The sequence below is a fragment of the Aegilops tauschii genome, chromosome 7, assembly GCF_002575655.3.
Source record: "Aegilops tauschii subsp. strangulata cultivar AL8/78 chromosome 7, Aet v6.0, whole genome shotgun sequence".
In the NCBI taxonomy this organism is placed as follows: Eukaryota; Viridiplantae; Streptophyta; class Magnoliopsida; order Poales; family Poaceae; genus Aegilops; species Aegilops tauschii.
In genome coordinates this window covers 561911685-561918770 of record NC_053041.3, presented here as the reverse complement: position 1 = coordinate 561918770, position 7086 = coordinate 561911685, and positions in this window count along the sequence as shown.

Here is a 7086-nt window from a genome sequence, read left to right as displayed (position 1 = left end):
TGATTATTTAATGAACTCCCACTCAGATAGACATCCCTCTAGTCATCTAAGTTATACATGATCCGAGTCAAACTAGGCCGTGTCCGATCATCACGTGAGACGGACTAGTCATCATCGGTGAACATCTCCATGTTGATCGCATCTACTATACGACTCATGTTCGACCTTTTGATCTCTTGTGTTCCGAGGCCATGTCTGTACATGCTAGGCTCGTCAAGTCAACCTAAGTGTTTCGCATGTGTTCCGAGGCCATGTCTGTACATGCTAGGCTCGTCAACACCCGTTGTATTCGAACGTTAGAATCTATCACACCCGATCATCATGTGGTGCTTCGAAACAACGAACCTTCGCAACGGTGCACAGTTAGGGGGAACACATCTCTTGAAATTTTAGTGAGGGATCATCTTATTTATGCTACCGTCGTTCTAAGCAAATAAGATGTAAACATGACAAACATCACATGCAAATCATAAAGTGACATGATATGGCCAATATCATCTTGCGCCTTTTGATCTCCATCTTCGAGGCGCCGAATGATCACCTTCGTCACCGGCATGACACCATGATCTCCATCATCATGATCTCCATCATCATGATCTCCATCATCGTGTCTTCATGAAGTTGTCTCGCCAACTATTACTTCTACTACTATGGCTAACGGTTAGCAATAAAGTAAAGTAATTGTATGGAATTTTCATTGACACGCAGGTCATACAATAAATTAAGACAACTCCTATGGCTCCTGCCGGTTGTCATACTCATCAACATGCAAGTCGTGATTCCTATTACAAGAACATGATCAATCTCATACATCACATATATCATTCATCACATCCTTTTGGCCATATCACATCACATAGCACACCCTGCAAAAACAAGTTAGACGTCCTCTAATTGTCGTTGCATGTTTTACGTGGCTGCTATGGGTTTCTAGCAAGAATGTTTCTTACCTACGCAAAAGCCACAACGGTGATATGCCAATTGCTATTTACCCTTCATAAGGACCCTTTTCATCGAATCCGATCCGACTAAAGTGGGAGAGACAGACACCCGCTAGCCACCTTATGCATCAAGTGCATGTCAGTCGGTGGAACCTGTCTCACGTAAGAGTACGTGTAAGGTCGGTTCGGGCCGCTTCATCCCACAATGCCGCCGAATCAAGATAAGACTAGTAACGACAAGCAAATTGAACAAATCATCGCCCACAACTACTTTGTGTTCTACTCGTGCATAGAATCTACGCATAGACCTGGCTCATGATGCCACTGTTGGGGAACGTAGCAATAATTCAAAATTTTCTACGCATCACCAAGATCAATCTATGGAGTCATCTAGCAACAAGAGAGAGGAGTGCATCTACATACCCTTGTAGATCGCGAGCGGAAGCGTTCAAGAGAACGGGGTTGATGGAGTCGTACTCGTCGTGATCCAAATCACCGATGATCCTAGCGCCGAACGGACGGCACCTCCGCGTTCAACACACGTACGGAGCAGCGACGTCTCCTCCTTCTTGATCCAGCAAGGGGGAGGAGAGGTTGATGGAGATCCAGCAGCACGACGGCGTGGTGGTGGAAGTAGCGGGATTCCAACAGGGCTTCGCCAAGCGCTGCAGGAGGAGGGAGATGTGTCACGGGAGGGAGAGGGAGGCGCCAGGGCTTGGGGTGTGGCTGCCCTCCCTTCCCCCCACTATATATAGGGCCAAGGGAGAGGGGGGGCGCAGCCTTGGCCCTTCCTCCAAGGAAGGGTGCGGCCAGGGAGGAGTCCATCCTCCCCAAGGCACCTAGGAGGTGCCTTCCCCCTTTAGGACTCTCCCTTTCCCTTATCTGCTGGTGCATGGGCCTCTTGGGGCTGGTGACCTTGGTGGACCCCCGGACCCCTTTCGGCACTCCCGGTACAATACCGATAATGCGCGAAACTTTTCCGGCGACCAAAACAAGACTTCCCATATATAAATCTTTACCTCCGGACCATTCCGGAACTCCTCGTGATGTCCGGGATCTCATCCGGGACTCCGAACAACTTTCGGGTTACCGCATACTAATATCTCTATAATCCTAGCGTCACCGAACCTTAAGTGTGTAGACCCTACGGGTTCGGGAGTCATGCAGACATGACCGAGACGACTCTCCGGTCAATAACCAACAACGGGATCTGGATACCCATGTTGGCTCCCACATGTTCCACGATGATCTCATCGGATGAACCACGATGTCAAGGATTCAATCAATCCCGTATACAATTCCCTTTGTCAATCGGTATGTTACTTGCCCGAGATTCGATCATCGGTATCCCAATACCTCGTTCAATCTCGTTACCGACAAGTCACTTTACTCGTACCGTAATGCATGATCCCGTGGCTAAATCCTTAGTCACATTGAGCTCATTATGATGATGCATTACCGAGTGGGCCCAGAGATACCTCTCCGTCATACGGAGTGACAAATCCCAGTCTCGATTCGTGCCAACCCAACAGACACTTTCGGAGATACATGTAGTGCACCTTTATAGTCACCCAGTTACGTTGTGACGTTTGGTACACCCAAAGCATCCCAACTGTATCCGGGAGTTGCACAATCTCATGGTCTAAGGAAATGATACTTCACATTAGAAAAGCTCTAGCAAAACGAACTACACGATCTTGTGCTATGCTTAGGATTGGGTCTTGTCCACCACATCATTCTCCTAATGATGTGATCCCATTATCAATGACATCCAATGTCCATGGTCAGGAAACCATAACCATCTATTGATCAACGAGCTTGTCAACTAGAGGCTTACTAGGGACATGTTGTGGTCTATGTATTCACACATGTATTACGGTTTCCAGTTAATACAATTATAGCATGAACAATAGACAATTATCATGAACAAGGAAATATAATAATAACCATTTTATTATTGCCTCTAGGGCATATTTCCAACATGTCGTTGCTCATGGTGGTTCTAATGCAGTTTCTACCGGATTAGTTGCTTAGTTTAATTTCTGATGTGCTTAGTTTTATTTGAGGGGTGTGTTGTGCTGAGCCCCCAGCAGAACTATGTTATGTTTCTTCTCGTTATATTTCGTACATTTCATCTTTTAGTTGGTATAATACTACCACTCGTTTCTTGACATTATATACGTACAATATATATGGCCAACATCATATAGCCAGCAGTTTAGTTGTCAAAGAATTTCAGGGTGCTTAGTTTTGTCAAAGAATTCCAGGGTGCTTAGTTTTATTTGAGGGGTGTGTTGTGCTGGACACCATTAACTTATCATTGTGAGAATCGGCTTATTTTTGTCATGTAACATGGTCAACGGGTTTGACGTGAAAATAACAATGTCTAATGGCATTTCTGAGCAAACATCTAACTTAACGATGGCATTTTTTAGATATCTAATTGCATTTTTGAGCAGGCATCTCACGGATCGATGGCATTTTTTGAGTAGTTGTAACTTCTAATGGCAAAACTGAGTAGTGATACACAACTAGTGGTATAAATAATAAGAACCCAAGAATTAAACAGGTATGCTAATTTCTTTATACCTTTGTGTGCGAAACAATATATGCTGCCTCCCCCCAGATTTTCTTTGCAGAGGCAACATAGAACTATATGAGTGCCCTGTTAATTTTTGGAATTATTCCGGGTTCGTTTGGCCTTTTTATACATTAATTGAGTTTCTGGTCATTTAATGTGCATAATTCAAATTTGAACTACAAGCACATGCTCCCGTGCACCAAAGTTGACTGAAAAATCACATGTGTGTCCTCGGGTGAATTTCTAGGTCCCATGCAAGAAATGGGAATGAAATTCAAACATCTGGGCATCGTGGTTCGGCCGAGAACATTGAGAAGCTTGGTTTTAAAATTCTTGTAAATCCAAAACACGCCTGAAAATCATGAAACTTGGCATGGTGTCATGTCATGGCACCAACATGCTGTGGTAAAAAAAATTGCAGAATAGGAACAAGTTTTGGTATAAGCTTTTTGCAAACCGGAGCTTCTCTCAAGAAGGCTCGTGGTTCTGAGAGGGAACGTGTCACCTTTGTGTGCATAATTCAAATTTTAAATACAAGCACATGCTCCAGTGCACCAAAGCTGGTTGAAAAATCACATATGTGACCTCGGGTAAATTTTTAGGTCCCATGCCAGAAATGGGAATGAAATTCAGACATCTGGGCGTCATGGCTCGGCTGGAACTTGGTTTTTTAATTCCTGTAAATCCGTAAAACGCATGAAAATCATGAAACTTGGCTTGGTGTCATGACATGGCACCAACATGCTGTGGTAATTTTGCTGTCCGATTTGCGAAGGCGCACACATTAACAATCAACAAAGTCATTTTGGAACAAGTGCTGTCACGTTACAATCGGAAACACAAGTATTATTGAAATCGTGGGCTTTCTATTTACCATTTACGTGCCGCCACGCGTCCCCTTTTTTATTAGCTAGGAGGCGTCGTGCAGGGTAGCTATTTGAGTACGGGAGGCGTGCGATCAGACCCCTGCGCGTGCTTATCAGGAGGAGAGCCCTTTGACCTCCATCTACCATCCACCTCTCTCCCAAGGTCTCCATTAATGGCGCCTGAGCCTCTGTTTAATGGCGTGGCAATGTCTCACTCGACTGTGATTTAAGAGAGAAAAAAGAAAATCTGAAAAGAAAATTTTGCGCATTACGGTTTCCAGTTAATACAATTATAACATGACAATAGACAATTATCATGAACAAGGAAATATAATAATAACCATTTTATTATTGCCTCTAGGGCATATTTCCAACAGTCTCCCACTTGCACTAGAGTCAATAATGTAGTTCACATCACCATGTGATTAACACTCAAAGTTCACATCGCCATGTGACTAATACCCAAGAGTTTACTAGAGTCAATAATCTAGTTCACATCACCATGTGATTAACACTCAATAAGTTCTAGGGTTTGATCATGTTATGCTTACGAGAGAGGTTTTAGTCAACGGGTTTGAACCTTTCAGATCCGTGTGTGCTTTACAAATCTCTATGTCATCTTGTAGATGCAGCTACCACGCGCTACTTGGAGCTATTCCAAATAACTGCTCTACTATAAGAATCCGGTTTACTACTCAGAGTCATCCGGATTAGTGTCAAAGTTTGCATCGACGTAACCCTTTACGACAAACTCTTTTACCACCTCCATAATCGAGAAAATTCCTTAGTCCACTAGATACTAAGGACAAGTTCGACCGCTGTCATGTGATCCTTCCCGGATCACTATTGTACCCCTTGACTAACTCATGGCAAGGCACACTTCAGGTGCGGTACACAGCATAGCATATTGTAGAGCCTACGTCTAAAGGATAGGGAACGACCTTCGTCCTTTCTCTCTCTTCTGCCGTGGTCAGGCCTTGAGTCTTACTCAATACTGACACCTTGTAACACAGCCAAGAACTCCTTTGCTGATCTATTTTGAACTCCTTCAAAATCTTGTCACGGTATGTATTCATTTGAAAGTACTATTAAGCGTTTTTTGATCTATCCTTGTAGATCTTGATGCTCAATGTTCAAGTAGCTTAATCCAGGTTTTCCATTGAAAAACACTTTTCAAATAACCCTGTATGCTTTCCAGAAATTCTACATCATTTCTGATCAACAATATGTCAACAGTATATACCCATCAAAAATTCTATAGTGCTCCCACTCACTTCTTTGGAAATACAAGTTTCTCATAAACTTTGTAAGAACCCAAAATCTTTGATCATCTCATCAAAGCGTACATTCCAACTCCGAGATGCTTACTCCAATCCTTAGAAGGATTGCTGGAGCTTTGCATATTTGTTAGCATCTTTCAGGATTGACAAAACCTTCTGGTTGTATCACATACAACCTTTCCTCAAGAAAATCGTCGAGGAAACAATGTTTTGACATCCTATCTGCAAGATTTCATAAATAATGCAGTAACTGCTAATATAATTGCAACAGACTCTTAGCATCGCTACGAGTGAGAAAGTCTCATCGCAGTCAACTCCTTGAACTTGCCGGAAAACATCTTAACGACAAGTCGAGCTTTCTTAATGGTGAGTCTTACCATCATTATCTGTCTTCCCTTTTAAAATCCATCTGTACCCAACAGCCTTATGACTATCAAGTAGTTCTTTCAAAGACTATACTTTGTTTTCATACATGGATCCTCTCAGATTTTATGGCCTCGAGCCATTCGTCGGAATCCGGGCCAACCATCGCTTCTCCACAGCTCGTAGGTTCATTGTTGTCTAGCAACATGACTTCCAAGACAGGATTACGTACCACTCTGAAGTAGTACGCATCCTTGTCGACCTACGAGGTTTGGCAGTGACTTGATTCGAAGTTTCATGATCACTATCATAAGCTTCCACTTCAATTGGTGTAGGTGCCACAGGAACAACTTCCTGTGCCCTGCTACACACTAGTTGAAGTCATGGTTTAACCTCATCAAGTCTCCACCATCCTCCCACTCAATTCTTTTGAGAGAAAATTTTCCTCGAGAAAGGACCTGTTTCTAGAAACAATCACTTTGCTTCCGGATCTGAAATAGGAGGTATACCCAACTATTTTGGGTATTCTATGAAGATGCATTTATCCGCTTTGGGTTCGAGCTTATCAGCCTGAAACTTTTCCACATAAGCGTCACAGCCCCAAACTTTTAAGAAACGACAGCTTAGGTTTCTCTAAAGCACAGTTCATACGGTGTCGTCTCAATGGAATTGCGTGGTTCCCTATTTAAAGTGAATGTGGTTGTCTCTAATGCCTAACCCATAAACAATAGTGTAATTCGATAAGAGACATCATGGTATGCACCATATCCAATAGGGTGCAGTTATGATGTTCGGACACACCATCACACTATGGTGTTCCAGGCGGTATTAGTCGTGAAACAATTTCCACAATTTCTTAATTGTGTGCCAAACTCGTAACTTAGATATTCATCTCTATGATCATATCACAGACATTTTATCCTCTTGTCACGACGATCTTCAACTTCACTCTGAAATTACTTGAACCTTTCAATAATTCAGACTTGTGTTTCATCAAGTAAATATACTCAGCATCTACTCAAATCATCTGTGAAGCAAGAACATAACGATATCCA